Here is a 20,269-nt window from a genome sequence, read left to right as displayed (position 1 = left end):
CTCCAGCTAAAGAATACCAGTCCATGTTTCCAAGATTCTCTCCTTTCCAACCTACCCCTCCATAAAAAATCACCTGAGGATTTAAAACTGTTATCTTCATCAGAATAATATTACTACTCTCCATTAAAGTGCCTGTTTCAAATCTTCTGGTGTTCTGCCTACATCTTCCTCTTGAGTCTTAAACTGGAACCTGAATAGGCTTTTCCAAACAACTTTTCCACAGGATTTTAGCCTGGTTATAAAGGAGAAGTCTAAACTAGGAGTTAGAAAAGTCAAGGTAACATTTCTCTTTCTCAGGCAGGCTTGCCAAGCACCTTCCAGTCCAGGCATCTGTGCAGGTGCTAACAAAACAGGGAACGGCCTGAGTAAGTTCATAGTCTACTTAGGGAGGGGCCAAGTAAACAATCAACTGTCCAGCAAAGACAGCAGCAGGGCACCCTGGGAGGAGGAGAGGCTGGCTTGGGGAGAGCCTGGCTGAAGACGTTCTTTGTCGAAGTGTGTCCTATCAAATGTACTCGACATTGAGCTATGACAAATGGCATTCATTTTCTAATCCGGGACCCTGCACACACCCTAAAAGTCTCTGAGCATGTCTTTGTCCCTCTTACAGGGCTAAATGTGAATTTGTCCTTGCTTGTTTGTTGGTGGGGATTTTCACTGATGCTTGATGGCTGCTCACAGTTTTCACTGGGTGTGTGACAGGGGACAGAGCTGACTCCATAATGCTAGTCACAGACTTTTTGCCAGTCAACATGAAATATGAGTCCAAGTGGAAAATTATGTGAATAATGTGAGGAGACATGAGATCCACAGACAGAAATAGATTATTTAAAAAGAAAAGGAAAAGAAAAAAAGGAAAGACAAAGAAAGGGCCATGAGGAGCCAGAGAAAGTGTTTCCCTGCATTGTTTGTGACTTACACATTTTTGGTGATTCTGGTGTTGCCACTGTAGCCAAGCAAAATGCTTTCCATGTCTTTCATGAAGCAACACTATCACCCACACATGGTGCTGATATCTTGCCCATGACTCTCATGGTCAGGAAATTTTGAGAAAAATTGGAGCCAACTGGTCGCGAGTAGGAATATCTCAGCCCAAGCTTCAATTGGTTATCTCCAAACCTTTAATTTGTGGATTACTTTATTGTCACAGGCAGTCTTTCAATTAAAATAATAACCTCAAGGGGGCTGGAAAGATGTTCCAGCCATTAAGAGTACTTGTTGTTCTCAGCGGACCCAGACTGGGTTCCCATGACCTCTACAGTGGGTCACAACGATCTGTAAGTCCAGTTTCAGAAGCTCTGATGCCTTCTTCTGGTCTCAGCAAACACGGCACACATGTGATGCACAGACATGCATGCAGAAAAGACACGTTTTAAAGTATTAATAGAATAATTTCAGTGCACATCAGATGGTTCTCCCTTGAATTGCTGTGACCAGAGAGTTATCTTCTCAGGCTCAACCTCATCCCTAGCCAAAGCATTTCCTACCCAGTCTCCAGCTAAAGAATACCAGTCCACACTGCAAGACTCATTATCAGTCCCACTACATGACTCATTACTTTCAAATAGAAGAATTTCATTTTCCCCGTGTATCTCATTTAAAGAAAAAAATGGAAGTTCAGAAGCATATAAAACAAAATATACAAAGTGAATGTTTACAAGTATGTTCTTCCACATTATCTCTCTCTATCTCTCCCTCCCTCTCCCTCCTTCCCTTCCTCTCTCTCTGTCTCTCTCCGTCTCCCTCTCCGTCTCCCTCTCCATCTCCCTCTCCCCCCCCCTCTCTCCTCTTTCTCTCTGATAATAATAGCTATTCTACTACTGCATCCATATTGGAGTGTGCCACATACTCACTCAAGTAACCTTTACAGTGAACCCGTAAAATATATTTGTTTCTATTTCCCATGTGAGGAAACAAAAGCATTGGGAGATTAAATGAATTAGCCAGATCACATATTTGTGCATCCCAGAGCTGCTGTTTGAACCAGGCTCACTGGGTCAGAGAACGTGGAGTTCATCTCAACACAGTGCTGTTATCTGCGCCAGTGGACACTTGTTATTCTGCTCTTAAACATGCGGAAATGCCCTTTAAATGCCCCACCTTCAGGTTTTTTATGTTATTCACACACATTGTGGGTTTTATTTTATCATTACTTTTATTTATTTTGGGGGTGTGTGCACCATGGTATTTCTGGGGAAGTCAGAGGACAACTTTATGGGATCGGTTCTCTCCTATGGTGTGAGTCCTGGGAATCTAATTTAAATAGTTATGCTTGGTAGAAATCCCTCCTTACCCACTGAGCCATCTCCCCACCCAGCTGAGCATTTAAAAACACTGCAGTGATGTATCATTTCAGCATGCTTTTCCCGGCAGACACTCAGAATACAATCCAAACGTAGAGTGGATGGGCTAAAGACTTAATCAACTACATCTGTAACCTTTATACATTTGCAGAGAGGTTCTTTTCATCACAAAGCTGCAGCACTGTAAGAGTACCCTGCCCCCACCCCTTATCAATACAAATTTCATTCTTTGTCATATGGCTATTTCCGGGGTCCAACAGTACTAAATTTCACCTGGGGCCCATGATCCTTGAAAGCAGTAATGATTATGAGCCCCTGACCCCCTTGTTTTGTGTTATGGAAAAGACAGTCCCCATAAGACTGAGAAAATGTCCCCTATCTGTCCCCGCGATGAGGCCAGATACAGAGGAACCTCCTCACACACAGACACGCATGCACTCCATTCCCAACTAGCTCAACTTCAGCGTCTGCTCTCCACTGACGACCAAGAACAAAATTCATCCTGACAAAACTTCAGTTGAGATTCTTTCTCCAAATCCTAACCGTCTGCCTAGTGGCCCGAGCCAGCGAGCGGTCAGCCCTCTTAGCCCTTCTGGAGAACAGGAAGGCCCCGGGGAAAGCATTATCTGATCCTGTCACTCCCATTTGGTCCTCTTCTCCACACCCAGTCTATTCTGGTCCTGTTTCTCTACAAGGAAACTCCTTTGTGTGAACCCGGGAGCCACTTGTAGATTTCGCAATCCAAGGATCTTTCCACATGCAATAGTTCCTTCCCCCACTGGGATAACTTCGGGGTTGATTTCCCTCCCTGCAATAACTTTGGGGTTGAGTACTTTACTAAGCTCAGGTTTACTATTACTTATTATATCAAAAGAACCCTTTTGTTTTGTTTTTCACTTTTTTCTGGTGTTCTTTTTGTTATTCAAATGCAATTCATGGCTACTTTTGCTTTTTTTTTTTTTCTCATATAGTCTATAAAATTCCAGCAGATGTGCCTACTCTCAGAAGCCTCCAGGATTTCACCCCTTTCTTTCCATGAGAGTATAGTCATCAGGGACATTAATTACCCTAACTGTTCTGGACCTCCTGGCGTCCTCTGTTACTGAGTGGTTCCACAAAGTCACTGTCGTGGGTCTTAGCAGCTCAGGTATAGTTTCAAGCCTGTCTCATCCGCAAGAGACTATGATTTCTCTCCTGATTTCTACTGCATTGACAAGTTAGAGCTCTCATTTGGGATCTGACTTTATAAAAAAAAAAGCGTGGTTAATACAACCCATCAAAACCTGGAGTTTGAGAAATGAGCAGGCAGCTCCAGCATTGGAAATGGAGATTCAGAGAAGAAGAAAAACCTATAAGGATTTATTTATTTATTTATTTATTTATTTATTTATTTATTTATTTACTTATTTATTTATTTACTTATTTATTTGCAGAAATGCCTTATTATCCATCAGCTTCCAGAACCTAGACCCCAGAGGTACTCCGATTTTGAAAGAATCAAGACAAGGTAGCAGCAAACACCTCACTACCCTGCCCCCCACATCCCCCTCACATCCCTCTGGATTTTGCCTCAAGCTTGGCTATTTAATAACCTCAACCTGGATGCCCCACGTGGCTGAGCATGGATTCTTAGGGCTTTGCCACTTTGTGTCCTTTTCCTCTTTTCTGGTCTAATGTCCCCTCACATCGTTCCTGCTCCCCTGGGGGCACTGAAAAAATCTTAGCATGCCAGTTTGACTTAGCCCCTTATGTTTAACAAAACTGCACTAAGACTTCTATGGGTTGCCTATTCACAGACTTTGACAATTTTTCCAGTGTAGCACTTAAATTGGTTTTATGGGGACCGAAGTGAGAAAAGAATTTGGGAAGGATGCTCACAGGATACAGGGGCCAGGCAAAGTTGGATTAAAAAAAAAAAAAAGAAGCTTAAGAATATACTCTTAGGGACTGAGCAGAGGGCTAAGCAGGTAAAGTATTTGTTGCACATATATGAAGATCTTTCCAGAACTACTATACCTACATAACAAGCTGATCACAGCAGCAGCATGCCCCTTAATCCCACCTTTGGGGACGTAGAGACATGTGGATATCCCTTCCCTGGGGTTAACCTGCCAGCCAGTGTAGCTCAGCTGGTGAGTTCTGGGTTCAGTGAGAGATAATGTCTCAAAAACTAAGATGAAGAGGACATTTAGATGTCAGCCTCTATCCGTTACACATGCCTTCATGGGTAGATGCACCACGACATATGTACCTGCTGACTCCCTCCCACACACACACCAGGTACAGCTGGAGACCAGCTTTAGTGAAAACCCACAGAGAAGCTCTGGAGAGTAAGTGGAACCACAAAACTAGTTTCACCATAAGCCCAGGGTCTGACGTCAACCAGTTCAGATAAAGGAAATAACTCACTAGAAGATGTAACAAGTCCAAGTGTGTATTCACTTTATAAAGCAGTTTCAAAACACTCAAAGTAGATCATGATAGACCAAGAAAGGAGGTAAACAGGTTCACTGGCGGCTAAAAACTTCATCACTTTTCACTTGGTAACTGAAAAAAACAAGCAGTCAGAAAATTGGTTAAATCCCCCAAATGACATCAGCCAAGGCCAAAGCAGAGCTCGTAGTGGGATCAAGAGATACTGACTCTGGATGTGGAGGTGATTCTTGGACCAACAACAATTCTCCAGAGAGTAGGGTATGATTGGTTCTTAGTTGCTTGCCACTTTTGTCCTTTCACATTTGTTGATTTTTAATGTATGTGTGGAAGAGTTTTGCTTGCTTTCCTATCTTTGTACCACATGACTGTCTTGTGTCCTCAGAGGTCAGAAGGCATCAGATCCCTTGGAACTGGAGTTACATCTGATTCTAAGCTGCTACATGAGGACTGAGATCTGAACCCAGGTCCTCTGTAAGGGCAGCAAGCACTCTTAACCACTGAGCCATCTCTCCAGACCCCTAACACACCTTTTTTTGGTTTGTTTTTGATCAACTCCTTAATTAGAAGAAAAGATCACAACAAATTGTGGTTTCAAGCAACCTTTAAGGCAAACCTTAAACAGAGAAGCAACTTTAGGCCAAATTGACTTCAACTTAACATTACCTACAGTCATTAAGGATCAGGTAGCATGGTAATTAAAGGGAATCAGGTTGTTGCATCATTAGTAGCTATTGCATGAAGTGTGTCTCTTTAATGTTTGTAAGAGAGCATCAAGCATTTGTCTTAGATGTACAGATGCTCTCTTTAATGAGAAATTGCTCACTTTGTATCGTGTCTGCACATCTGTGACGTTTCCTCACTTTTCCCCTCAAGGAGACAACACTGTGAGCACAAAGAAATCTGAACGGGGTTATAAACTTGGTTCTGCATGTAGAACGGAAGAAAGTATGAAATGGATTGTATAAGGGTACAACAAACCCGTTTTCCCTTAAAAATCTCAAAAAGATTAGCGGTTTTAAATAACTCAGAAAGGTTAATGGTTTTAAAGCATTAACAAACACATTGGGTTTTTAATGTCAATATATGACAATAACTCAAAGAATGAGGACCAAGACTTCAGAAGGAACCGCCATAAAGGTCTTAAAGCACTTGACTGGGGGGAAATGGAGAGTAAATTTTTTTGAAGTCTTAAGTTATGTTTTTAATATTTACTAGAAGAGATAACATAGTTGTTTTTTTTTACAAGTTCTTAATGAAACTCAGGAAGAAACAAAAATCAAGAAAAAATAAAGAATGAGTGGAGCAGACAGGCAATAACTGGGAAAATGTTGTGATTCAAACACACCAACGGCTTTACCTGTGCATGGTCTGTGTGTTCTAACCCAAAGGTGAGGACTTAAAGACAGAAGTCAAGAAAAAACTGTGAACTCTCTACAGACCGCTCACTTTAGATGTGAAGATGATAAAATTAAATAGACAGATAAAGACAGGCCTTGCAAATCTCAAGCAAATGAAAGCTAAAGCATCCAAAATAAATGTAAAGGGGACCCTGGATGGCCATAACAGAAAAGGGAGAGCATTGCATAATGATAAAAGATCAATTGCCCGGAGACACAGGCACCCTGTGAGGGCATACACATAGCATTTTTTCTTTGAAACATGTGAAGTAAATCCTGACTGGCATAGGAAGAAGAAGAGACTTTGACCCTTGTTTTTAGTAGTCGGTGAGAGGAGAAAGCAGGAAAATCAGCAAATCCCTTCCGTACTTGAACCACCTTGAACTCACTGATGGTTGTTAAACATTCCTTCTGATGGTAGCTTTATTCTTTTTTATTTTAAAATTTTTATTTTATTTTATTTTTGTGTGTGTGCCATTTCTAGATAATTAGCCAAATGAAAAAAAATTTGTTACTTAAACACTGTATTCTGATATTTATAGACATTTTCTTCATATTAGCCCCAAACTAGCCAGGGCGGTGGTGGCTCACACCTTTAATCCCAGCACTTGGGAGGCAGAGGCAGGTGGATCTCTGTGAATTCAAGGCCAGTCCGGTCTACAGAGTAAGATCCAGGACAGACACCAAAACTACACAGAGGAAACCCTGTCTTGAAAAACCAAAAACCAAACAAACAAACAGCTGCACCCATAATAACCCCAAACTAGAAGTAGCCACCTGGTAATAATAATACTCTGTATCTATCATATCAGAACCTTCAGCCAAAAGAGTACTAAGTATTGATTCGTACAACAGTGTGGAAGCATCTCAAGCTCACTATGCTAAGTGAAACAAGAGTCTCAAAGGGTAATATATTGTACAATTAATTTTTGTACTGGCGTCAGTGGTGAGGAGACAGAGCCACAGCTCTGCTGTCTCAGATGGAGCAATCTAAGGAGTTGCTTGAATCTCTTAGGGGTCTTGAATCAGGCCATCCTAGGATTTGTGGCTTCGATAGAGAAGAGCATTTCTCGCTAGCTAGTCTGAAGCAGAGCTGGAGATTTTTAGTGACGATATAAAGAAAGGAGCTCAGGGGAGAAGTAAACCACACCTGAGAGCACAGGAGTAGACTTCTGTAAGAACAGTCGAACAGTCCCAGACAGGAAGACCACCCCAGTGAGGATATGGGCTCCTGAGGGAGCCCACTCACTGTCTTAGTATATTAATATTTCTTTTGCTAGTTTTCAAGTTACTTCTGAAAAGGTTTCTAAGAACCTGTCCCCTCCCAACTTTTCTCTCTTTCAAGAAGTGAGATGTGTGAGGTGACTCCAGAGACACCCTGAATGGAATTATAATATGATAAACTAGAACCAGAAGCCACTAGGGTTGCACAGGAGGGTTCGTAATGTCACCTTCCTGCAAACAGTGTTTCTGGTGAGACTCTCAGAAAACAGCACCCTGACTGCTGGGAAGGGAGAAGGGCTTCACCAGTTGTTGCTAATTGCATTGGATTCTTGCTTCATTGCTGGTAAATTCACCCTGGTTCCTTCCCCTCTCGAGTCCCCATAAAGTTCCTTTTCTTTCTTTCCCGCTTTGTTAGGAACAGAAGACACCGCAGTGTCCAGGTTAGAAGAGAAGGCATATTGTATTGAAGGGTGTAGAAGGAAATGTTCAGGACAATGGAAATGTTCTGAACTACACTGAGGAGATAGATACATTATGTGCTTGTCAAAAATCCATATAATCACACACACACACACACACACACAAAGAACAAAAAGAAAAAAAATCAACCAATGTGCTTGAGTGCCTTGGGAAGGAATACAGACCCACAACCAACAAATCTTTCTGCAAAACAAATGTGCCACACTGCACTGAAGCAGGTAGGGACAAAGAGCTGACCTTGATACATTTTGAAAACATTGCTTTGACTTAATTCTCTAAGACCAAATAGAATTGTCTACAAGCACTATGTTCCAGATTTCATTTTTCTCACATGTGTATGAGCCAGCATTTCGGAAGCAACCTTTATATTACACAAATAAATATTAATTGTAGCTTATGGTGGATAGGTTCTTCCTTGTTGGAGAAAGAGGTCTACAAAATGCAGATGAACAGCTAGGGTGAAACTTGAAATACTGGCTTACAATAACGCAGATTGACATAAACTCCTGTTCACAGATACAGAGAAAGTAGATGGAATGATAGATATGTGTGTATGGATGAGTTTATAGAATACATTTGTTTTCTAGCTTTATCTATCTCCAAGAGAATACATTCCAATAACAGTAAGGTCTGATCTTGGTTTCTAAATACTATTTACAATAAAAAAGAACAGATATTTGTAATAAAAATTAATGAATGTAGAGTTGGAATGGAAATAATAGCTGAAGGGAAGCCTGAAACATCTTATACCAACAAATACAAAGTAAAGTTAAAAGACCTGTCATATGGACACATTAGCCAGCTGAAGAAAATTCTCAATGGGCAGGGGAGATACCTGACTCAGGCAATAAAGTACTTGCCATGCAAACAGGAGGACCTGAGTTCAAATCTTGAGCACCTACACAAAAAGCCAGGTGCCACAGCAGCTTTTATGTGTAATCTCAGCACTGGGGAGGATCCCTGGAGCTTGCTAGTAACCAGCCTAGCTGAGTCAAGGTACTCTAGGATCAACAAGAGATCTTGTCTCAAAAAATTAGGTACAGAGCAATCAAGAAAGATACCCAACCATGACCTATCCCTCCACACAAATACATACATGTGCATGCACATGTGCCCCTGCCCCATGAACATGTACACACTCACACAAATCCCAAATGATGGAATAACTGAGAGACAACTGAATTAAAGGACAAAGTCTAAAATAAAGATCCACAAACCCATGCTGATATAAATGGATGACTACGCAATAAATCCGGGAGAATCGACAGATCCTCCTTAGATAAGCATAGACATAAATACAAAGTCAACCCTGGAGAAACAATCACAAGAGATCTGATGAATGCTGTTCAAAACACACTGATGAATTTTCAATGGATTTATAAGATTTTAAGGAAATGTGAAATATGTGCACTGCCGCAAAACATTTCTCTTCAAAGATTGATTAACCAGTGTTGAGGTTTCAGGATATTCCCATACACTTTTGTTGTTACTCTTGTTTCCAGTAGTAGTGGGGACATTGCTTCACTATGTACCCCAGGCTGGCCTCAAACTGACAGCAATCCTTCTGTGTTAGCTTCTCAAGTACTGAGACTCTAGGTATATGCCCAGCCCATGAACTTAATGTTCTTCCCCTCTAATCATGAGGTTCCAGCCTACATTCCTTGATTATAAAGCAGGCATGGAATGCTTTTCTGATGTATTATGGAAATGGAAACCATCCTTTGCCCTTGGAGGAAACTCAGACACCACCTTAACCAAGAGACTGAAACTGTCATCACCAACAACAGGTCATGCTCATGTCCTGTTCCATACAAGGTGACATAATGTGAGGGAAGGGCCACTTTCTCTCCGGTTTGTTTTCCACACCTCTGATCCTGCCCAATCATAGAACTCATCAGAGAAAGCTAAACTGAGTCATGTTTTACAGAAGCTTGGCTTGAAAAGTGTCAAGGTCATGACCAAGAAAACTGGAAATAGTCATTGATGCGAGGAGACAAAGAAAACACTGTATGAGTACAGTGTAAATTCCTGGATTGGCTTCCAGAACAAACAGATATTAGTGGAGCTGTTTAGCTGAAGTCAGTAGCTTAATTAATACCACTGTGCACAGAGTCATTGGTTTGTTTTTTTTTTTGATAAATGTTGTATAAGTTGCTTCTCTTAAAACATCTGAATGAGCTTCATATACAAATTCTGAAGGATCTTTGGGACTCTTTTAAACTCCTTTCTATGTTTATTGATTGATTAATTGATTGATTGAATGTGTGTGTGCATCATACACACATGTGATGCTCAGAAGACCACATGTGGGAGTCCCTTCTCTTCTTCTCCCACGTGAGTACTGGAGATTGAACTCCTGTTGCCAGGCTTGATGGCAAATGCCTTTACCTATAAAGCCTTCTCCCTGCCCCTGTTCTTATTTATTTATTTATTTATTTATTTATTTATTTATTTATTTATTTATTTATTTTCAAGGTCTCACTCCATAGCTCAGTCTGGCCTCTAGGTTTCTCTGTAGGTCAAGTTGGTCTCAGATTCACAACAGTCTTCTTGCCATAGCCTCCAGAGTTCTGGGATTTCAGGCATGAGCTACCATGCTCAGCCTGCAGCTCTCCTGTGTCTAAAATTATTCTAAAATTAAAAAAAAAATGCTTTAAAATGAGGAAGTGGGAACAGCAGATGATAGTTAGAGATAACTGTGAGCCAAGTGCAGGAATAAGAAAACCCCCAGTGTGTGGTTATGCTGTTGCCAGGCGGAAGGTAGGAGTAGACAGAGAAGTTCCTTAAAGCCATGTCTTATAGTGCATGGAAAGTCAGGATCCAAAGTATGTGGTCCTTAGACGTAAGGTGACTCAACAGTGTATGGTCTGAACGGGGACGCCTTTAAGAATGAATGGGTTGCTCAGCAGGCAGGATACTGAGACCAAAATGGTGAAGTGGGACTGTCCAATGCAAAGTAGATGTGATCGTCATGTTTTGTTACCATAAGAAGCTTGGGCATAATGTTGAAAGTTTGCCATGCTAAAGAGCTTTGTACTTAATTTTGAGAGTAGTATTTTCTACAATGCATACTTGAAAGTTGTCTTAAGAGTTTCTATTTCTGTGATAAAACACTATGACTGAAAGTGGATTGGAGAGGTAAGGGTTCATTTCATCTCATAGCTTGTACTCCTTCACCCAGGGAAGTCAGGGCAAGGACTCAAGGCAGGAACTCGGAGGCGGAAACTGATGCAGAGGCTATGGAGCAATGTTGTGTACTGGCTTGTTCCTTGCAACTTACTCATAATGAGTCCTAATAGAACCCAATACCACTGGCCCAGGAATGGCACCACCACAGTGGACTCAGCCTTCCCTCCATCAATCATCAGTCACAAAAATGCTTGCCCATAGGATTGCCCACAATCCAATCTAGTGGCAGCATTTTCTCAATTGATGCTTCCTCTTGCCAAATGACTGAAGCTTGTCTAAAGTTGACATAAAAGTAGCCATCACAAAATTCTTCTCAAATAATAAGTATGAAAATATTCATAGTGAAATATATTCAGAAATGTCGGATCAAATAAAGTCATGCCAGTTTTTTTTTTTAACTGAGCCACTTTTCATGGCCTCTGATTTATGAATTATGTGCAATGCCCTCTTTTATTTTCTAAATGTCATATGTTGCTCAAGCATTTCTCTGTAGACCAACTCTCAGCTTCCTTCACCCAACCTGCAACTCTTCCCTCACCCTGCCAAGCCCTTCCATCTTGAAGCAGTCCACTTAGGAGCTCCGTGCAATGGTGGAGTGCTGATTTCCAGATCAGGCTTCCAAGAGGTGAGTGGTTGCTATGGTAATAATACATTGAAGTGGAACCGGATTTGATATTTTCACTGCTACTGCGGTGGACAGTGGGTGGACAATGACGGACAAGAAGAAGAAGGCTCATGGGAACAATGTTTGAAAAGTAATGATTTAAAAAAAAGTGGCTATGGTTTGATGTGTCCTCTAAGGTTTATGTGCCAAAAAATGGAGTCCCCCAGTTCATACAAGTCATGAAAAACCTCTGCTAGTGAAATTTAGAATCACCATTGTAACAGGCCTTAGAACATGCCTGTGGGAGATTATCGTGATTTGATAACAGAGGTGGGAAGACACATCCTCTGTGGGTGGCACCATTCCCTAAGCTTAAATCCTGGACTGGAAAGGAGAAAAATAGCTGAACAGAAGCATTCATCACTCTCTGCTACTTGACTGTTGACGTAATGTGACCAGCTGCCTCATGTTCCTGTTGCTGCTGTGACTTCTTTGTCATGGTAGACTGTAACTTTAAAGTGTGGGCCAAAATACACCCTTCCTTTTTTTTTATTTTGTTTTTGTTTTTGTTTTGTTTGTTTGTCTGTTTGTTTTTTGAGACAGGGTTTCTCTGTGTAGTCTTGGTGCCTGTCCTGGAACTCACTCTGTAGACCAGGCTGGCCTTGAACTCACAGAGATCTGCCTGGCTCTGCCTCCCTAGTGCTGGGATTAAAGTTGTGCACCACCACCGCCTGACAACCTTTCCTTTTTTTTTTAAAGTTGCTTTTGCTACAGAATTTACACAGCCACAGGAAAAGTAATTCAGACCACATGTTAATGCTGCTTAAAGAAGCCTTTGGAAGATAACTGCGATCAGAAAAGATCATGAGAGAACTAATAGCTTTGTATGAAGATTTCTGCCATGACTTGTACTTCCTTAATCTTCAAATGTCATCATATGTTGCATATTAACTATGAAAATATTCATAGTGAGATACATTCAGAAATCTGAGATCAAATAAAGCAATGCCCATTTTCTTACGGAGCCAGTTCTCGGGGTCTCTGAGGTGTGAATGTGCAGGCTAATGATGCAGCTCATGGCCGTCATCAGAAGGAAAGAAAAGCAGCATGATGTGGCTCAGTGGCCTCCAGGATCATAAGCTCGAATGAACTTCAACTCCTTATAAGTCACCTAGTCTCATGTTTTGTTATCATAACAAAAAATGGACTGATGTAAATATGAAGATTATCCCAACCCAAGTGTCTCTTTGGATACTCAGTTATAATCCCAAGTGTTTCAACATCAGAGAAAAACCTGTGCTTTTTTTCTACAGCACTTATGTGATGTAGAAAACGAGTCAGCCCCAGGAAGCTGCCAGGTACTTTCAATTATGCTTTCCCAAACTAACTCTCACTTACAAAATATTAATAACCTTTTTCTCTAGCACAGACTTCAGGAAATAGTCATGATTTTCACATTATATTATAAATCACAAGTTTTCTTAAGTCAAACTGTATGTCTCACTTACCAACATATTCTTTGACTTGCTATCTATAGTCGTCTTTTTGTATCTTCTATTTCTCTAGATTTTCCACAAAATTATACTGTAGCGTGAATCCTAATTGGTCTTATTAATAAAAACCTGGAGTCAGATATCAGGGTGAAAGCTAAAAGATCAGAGAAGTGGAGAAGCCAGTCACTAGAAAGACTTCTTACCTCAAGGAACCCTCAGCCTGAGAGCTCCTTTCTCCTCCCGCCCAGCCACATCACTTCTTGTCTCAACCCTCCTAGTGCTGGGATTAAAGGTATGTGTGCCTCCCAAGTACTGGAAGCAAAGGCATGAGATCCTACGTGCTGGTAATAAAGGTGTGTGCCACCACTGCCTGGCCTCTATGGCTAACTAGTGGCTAGCCTTGCCCTCTGATCTTCAGGCAAGTTTTATTTGTTATATCATACACAACATATCACCACATTTCCCCTTTTGGACAATAATCCTTTTAAAACTGTTTTTTTTTTTTAGTTCAGTGGTTGGTAAATAAAAGGGAATTATCATTTATTTATTTCCATACACTAGAATGCTTGCTACTCAGAGGCAGTTGAAGAGAGTGGTGAGTGGCTCCCTATCCTGCAAAGGGAGCGTGTACAGGTGATATTTGCATAGGGAAAGAAGGGTGCTGACAACCATGCAATGGCTTGCTCTGACTGCCTCTCAAACTCTTTCCAAAAAAGCAATTCCCTAATCACACCCTCTCTAAAATCCAAATTGCATTTTTTTTTTTGCCATTTTGGTAATAGATTCTGTGGTGATTTTGAATGAAAACGGCCCCCATAGGCTCTTATGTTTGAATGTTCAGTCCCCAGTTAGTGAAACTGTTTGGGAAGGATTAGGAGGTGTGGCCTTGCTGGAGGAGATGTGTCACTGGGCGTGGACTTTGAGGTTTCAAAAGCCCACACCCTTCCTGTTAGTTCTCTCTCTGCCTTGTTCTTATGGATCAGATATAGGATCTCAGCTACTTCTGCAGTGCCATGCCTGCCTATTGGCTGCCATATTCCTTGCCATGATGGTTATGAACTCACTCTGAAACTGTAAGCAAGAGCCCCCAATTAAACACTTTTTTTTATAAGTTGCCTTGGTTGTGGTGTCTCTTTAAAGAAACAGAAGTGTAACTAAGACAGACCCCTAGAAGCATAGAAGTGTTTACTTTGTGGGAGGCAAAATGATTTCTGGTTAAGGACTAGTTGATTTACTCACTGAGTAGTAAATGGGCTTCACTGGGTTTAGGACATCCGTCTGAACCTCACTAAATAGCTACTAAATAATAAAATGTAGTACCATAATTGTCAGGAACTTCTTCAGAATCCATTTAATCTCTAGGCCTCAAAGTTTAACAGAGTATTATTACACTTAATTTTTATCTTTGAATTCAAATGACTAGGAAGGAATCTAATACTAATATATTTTTTAAAATGACAGCTTGGAACAAGCCCAAGGTTTGATTTGGAACCACCAGCTTTGGTCCCAGCATAGTTGGTGACTAGCAAGGCAACCTAAAGAGTTCTCTGATCCTCGGGGCCTTCTCTAGGGCCCCATGCTCTCCCCTCCACCCAGCCCAGGGTTCTAGAAAAAAGAACTTGGAAGGGCATATAGAAAGCACACTAGATATTAGCTCCATTTTACAAATCCTCTCTTTCATTCTCCATAGCCAGTCAATCTGCAAGCCTTACTAAATATTTGTCCCATCAACCTCCCTCCTTCTCCATTATATTCACCTTAGGACAGTCCTTCAAGATCTCCAACACCGATGAAATTCTTTACCAAGCCATGTGGTTATTACAACACCCCCTAAGTGCCTTTCTTCTCTGTTGTTTTTCCTTTTTAATTTTCCTAACTTCTCCCAGCGTTTCCTTTGTGGCGTGGAATTAAGGCCTCTTTGTACCTTTCCTTAAAATCTTGTAGTAGCTCAACTCTCATCAGTTACAACATGAGATAGAGGCTTTTAAGAACCACACTTGAATTTCCACTGTCTAATCCTTTGAATCCATGCACCATGCTTTGTCCAAATAAACTAAGCATTCACACACATTGCATATGCCTTCTTTTGCCACAATGTCCTTTTCCATCACATCTTCCAGTGAAACTCTTATATAACTTTCAAGAATTCTGCTCCTGTTTCCGCTTCAAAAACCATCACTGACTCTACAGTTAGGCCACCCGTCTTGGGCTTGCCACGGTGCTCTGTACAAATCGTCAACACAGAACAGCTTGTGGTGTCAAGTGAAGGACAGACACCATACCCCACAGGAAAATGCAATACTCTACTCATTTTGATATCTGTAGTGCAAGGCTTGATAGTTGGTACAGGGCAGATTCCCTGCAGCCATTTGTTGATTGAGTGAGGCGGCAGGAAGAACTCTAGAGTCGGGCTTAGGACTCAAGCCTGTGCTGTTCCTAATGATCTGTGTGACTGGAAGTGTGTGAAGTTTCAGGTTCCTTAGTCTGTGGAATGAGAAAGCAGAACCAGATTGTCTGAAAGGGACTCTGTGGTTTTAACAGTTACAAGAATTTTTATTACAGAGGTTGCTGCCTTGTCAAAGAATGATTTTTTAAATTGTGACAATTTTGAATAAAGGAGAGGCTTCAAACGGAAACTGGAATTTCCTCAGTATTTTGAAAAACATATAATGCTAAAACATATATTGGGCTAATATTTCTAAAAGTTCACAGTGGGAACTATGGGTATAGCTCAGTGGTGGATCATCTTCCCAAAGTGCGAGGCCTTGGGTTTGATCTCCAGCACCTCAAAATAAAACGTCAAAGCACCTGGGAGGGTGACGCAGGTCTGTAGTTCTAGCTACTCAGAAGGATAAGGCAGGAGGATTTCAAGTTCACGGCCTGACTGTGCTGTAGAGTGAAATCCAGGTTAGTTTGGGCGACCTAGGAAGACCCTGTTTTAAAAACGAAAGGCTGGGGATACAGGACACAGCTAAGGCACTTGTTTCCCACGTGCAAGGCCCTTGGTTCAATCTCCAGCACCTGAAAAATTAAGCACAATTCAAAAGTTCACGAAAGCTGTAGCCGAATCACATTGATTTAAATGGGTGCATGTTCTTTGACCAATCTGCTCACTCCACTGTGTGTGGAACCTACATGGAAGAGGTAGTGCTTTGGTCTGACCTAAATCATCTACGTTTGCTTGCTTGTGTGATACCAACCAAAGTACAGTTTGCTCTGTGGTTCCAGCTCACAATATTCTGGATTTCCCTCACCACACACAGGCACAGTGAAGTTCTTCTGAGCTTTTGGTATCACATGTCTTCATGACCTTTTCCGAAAATAACGCCCTCTTGATTATAGGCAAAGGTCAAGGCAATCTATATTCTAATTAATTTGGCAAGGAATTTCTTTCATTTGAGCAGCTGATGCTTCTCATTGTTGGAACATTCTGTGCTCTTAAAGCCCGGGAAAGCTGCATCCTGTATTTCAAGGATGCGAGGACGATCATGAACTAAGAAAACACCTTTACCAAGTGGGCACGCAGAGGTGATTCTTCATTTGTTCTTTCCTGAGTTGAGCTAGGATTGCCTTGACATTTTTTTTTTTCCTGTGACATTTTAAAGTGGGGTTGTAAATAATGTCTACTGCCGAGTTGAGGCGTAGGAAACAGGACCCGCAGGAGCTGATGGGGCCTGAGTCCAGGGAGGATGGCGCCACCGTAAATAAATAAGAAGACGGCTCTCCTCAATCCCTTCCTCTTCCCTTGCACGTAGACATCCACCATCAGTGTGTCAGGCTTCAGAGCACGGCTCCCCAGCAATTTTGCTCGACCCTTCAAGCTTTAGCTGTTATTGGCCAATGGGAGAGAAGCGAGCCCCGCCCCCTCCTTTCCCGGGCTGCGCCCAGAGCATGCGCAGTGGGCTTGCTTGCGCCACCGCCCATCAGCTGAGACTGGCAGCGTAGGGCTGTGGGCCCCCGGGGTGACAGCGGCTGGCCCGGGAGGAGAAGGAAGCCGATGAGGTGAGGGTAAGAGGCGGCTGCAGAGCAGGAGGGTCCGGGAGGTGGGGGCACCCCAGAAGCGCAGTCCGCGGTGGCTGGTTTTGGGTGCACGGAGTCGGGCTCCCCAGGGACGCAGGGCCGGCGCCTCTCGGGCTCCCACGCCCCGCCGGACACTCGGGGACACGCGACCCGCGTGCACTCCGGGGCGCAAGGCAGGGGACACCGGCAGCCTGTCAGCTTTGGGGGCCGGACCCCATCGCCAGCTCCCGACCGGGCGACTGCCTTATTCCGCATTCTCGGTCCACTTCCCTTCCAGAACAGAAAAGCAAAGGCGCTGGGCCCTGATCGTCTGGCCACAGGTTCTTTTCCGCCGCCCCTTGAGTTTGCTGGGCTGTTGGCCTTGACTTAAACACAAGCTAACTTTCTTTGACCTGCCTTGTGTGCATGCCTTTAATTGATTTACCCCCAAGACCCTTAACAAAAGTATGCCAGGAATTCACACCTGTGTTTTCTAGGTTAAATTCAGGCTAAAAAAAAAAAAAAAAGAAAAAAGAAAAAGAAAAAGAAAAAAGAAAAAAAAAAGGCGTAGGTAGGGGTCGGGGGAGAGGAAGATAGCCTTCTAGTCAAATGCTAATTTTCCCTTCTAATTTTTTATTATGCTTGGATTTTATATACATACCTCACTTTTTATCGCTTCAGATCTTGTATTCTGGCAATAATTATCATTTACAAGTGGTCTATAATGGGGGCGGGGAGGAGAAAGGAAGTAACCATGAAACACGGTTGGGTTTGGTCCTGTTGGAGGTGGGCATTTCTTTTACGTGTACTCTGAGCTGCACTGGGCAGAGACTGTTAAATTGTGTCTCGTGATGTGATGTGAAAGCCTTTGGCTTTGCCGCTTCCGAAGTTGGCCCCAGGCTTGTGACTACTAGTTAAGAATTAAAGAGTCGCTTCCCAGTGTCTGGGGAAGTTAATGTGACACTGTATTAACTCAGCAGCGTTATTTTCCTTCAGCTAGTTTACTTCTTATATTGCTCCCGATTAACAGTCCTTTCTAATTTTGATTATGATCCCAAGTTCATCCAAGTGCTGCTGGTTGAAATTTATTAATAATGAGGTCCAGCTACATGTAGTTCAAGGGTGAAGTTCTTGCTTAGTATGCACAAGGCCCTGGTTCAGTCTTCAGCACTACAAAATATTATTGCTATGTATACTATTACTATTAGATTAAAACACCTACAGTTAATTTTTAATAATCCACCTACAGTTCACTGTGGTTCAGTGTAACTTGAAATATTAATGTGTAAAACCACAAGGGGTGGAGGAATCCTTGGTGAACTAAGCTAAAACTAAATAGTGCAGCATAATATTTTAATTGATGAAGGAGCTGGGCTGAAATGCACTTCGGTAGTTTGTGGAATGAACACCCTGATGGAAGATTGAGCACCCTCATGTCCGTTGATTATCTCCTATGATTGATTCCTCTCTTGTTTGTCTTGGGGATTGAAAATACAGTGTTCGTCTTTGGATCTTTTAAGTACTATACATGGTTTGAAGCAGAAGTTACATTGACAGAGAGCAATAGTAGTGACTTCTCATTTCAGATCTGGCATCTTTAGCATGTGATAACAGCTTGCTGAAAAAAGGAGCTAGTAGTCACGTGAGGACCTAGGGGAAAGCCTTCTAGAGACAGGAAAATGGCACCCGGAAAAGCCTGGAATTTAGTGTTTTAGAAATGTTAATATTTACTCTCAGGCTGGGTATGTGTTCTTAGGAAATTGGTACACTTGTTCGTTCACACTACAAACATTGATTCCTGACCCATTTTGTAGCCAAGTACTAGAGAATAGAACCAGGTTCCACTCCACCTCTCACACCACAAACACACACAAATAAAAACCCTGGGGGACAGATGAGAAGAAAGTCCAGTGTGTTTCACTGGTGTTCATGATTAAGAAAGTGAAACTGACCATCTGTTTTGAGCAGGCTAAATTTTAAACTTGTATGTGCTTAGTGGAAGTCTTAAGGATTCAACAGTATGTCCAGTCGTAACTGCAGGGCGGTGTTTTACATTCAACCATCGGCCTCAAACATTTCTCTGAACTTCTCTTTGGTTCTTTAGCCACAGTCTTGAGACAGCTCTCATTTTGGGTGTTGCCCTTTGAACTCCCTTCTCCTCTTTCACCTTACAGTGTTTATATGTCTTCATAAAAAGATAATTACTAAGATGTTGAGTTGAACACTGTCCAATAGAACTTTCTGCGGTGATAGAAATGGATATGTGAGCTGTCCAAGCTTCTGGCTACTGGCCACATATAATTTCTGAGCACTTGAAAGGTGGCTTGGGTGGCTTCCATTTAACTTAATTCATTTTAATAGTCCACGTCAATAGTAGCTACTCTGCAGGCAGTGCAGGTGCACGCGATGATTTATATATAATTATTTTGAGCAAAGGCACCAGGAATTTGAAGTGGGTTTAGTGCCTTGCAGCTCAAGATAGGTACTGGGGATGGTTACAGAGCACAAACATTTTATAAACATAGCATTAATTAGCTCACTTGTAAAAGTCGTAAACTTTTTTATCGATAACTATGTACTTGTATGTGTATTTCTTTTTTTGCAGCAAAGATAACCACTGTCCCACTTACATTGTATCATATCAGATGATCCCACTCTTGTTGTCTTTGAAATGCCATCATTCGTTAGCCGAACAGTACAGACAGGGAGCGTGCTGCTCAGTGTTATTACTTCCACCATTGACATTTCTGAGTCTTTGAAAATGTCATCATTCATTAGCTGAACAGTACAGACAGGGAGGGTGCTGCTCAGTGTTATTACCTCCATCCATTGACAGTTCTGCGTTGAAGGAGTCAGGATAGCAAGACCTGTGGGCCAGCAGGAAGGTGGCGAGTTTTGGCTGTGTAGTTGCATTGCTCCACCTGTCCTAAGTTGTTCTACAGAAAGCAATAGGATTTAGTCTAGTGTTTGAGAAAAATGGGAGCTCCCAGATTTACATCCAGAGTTTAGGTCCTTTGCTTATCATATACAAGTTATTCGTTCTGTGATGCCCCAGTTTCTTTGTGAAACACTACAGTGGTAATTATACCTACCACATGGGCTTTTGAGAATCATTAATTTATTATAATAATTATAATAAAATAA

General features: G+C 41.9%; 1 protein-coding gene across 2 annotated transcripts in view; it reads left to right on the top strand.

Annotated features, from left to right (window-relative positions):
• Positions 1-17,012: 17,012 nt before the first annotated feature.
• The window catches only part of Stx7 (syntaxin 7), a 38,505-nt gene continuing 35,248 nt past the window's right edge, over positions 17,013-20,269 (top strand). The window contains exon 1 of one of the 2 annotated variants that reach the window (XM_006986691.4): positions 17,013-17,128. The gene's annotated coding sequence lies outside the window, so the exon portion shown is untranslated. Of the gene's footprint in view, positions 17,135-20,269 lie in introns of both variants that reach the window. The other variant, XM_006986692.4, reaches the window with a different exon arrangement.

This window comes from Peromyscus maniculatus, chromosome 16, assembly GCF_049852395.1.
Source record: "Peromyscus maniculatus bairdii isolate BWxNUB_F1_BW_parent chromosome 16, HU_Pman_BW_mat_3.1, whole genome shotgun sequence".
Lineage (NCBI taxonomy): Eukaryota > Metazoa > Chordata > Mammalia > Rodentia > Cricetidae > Peromyscus > Peromyscus maniculatus.
The sequence above is the reverse complement of the archived record's forward strand: the minus strand, read 5'-3'. Positions and strand labels throughout refer to the sequence as shown.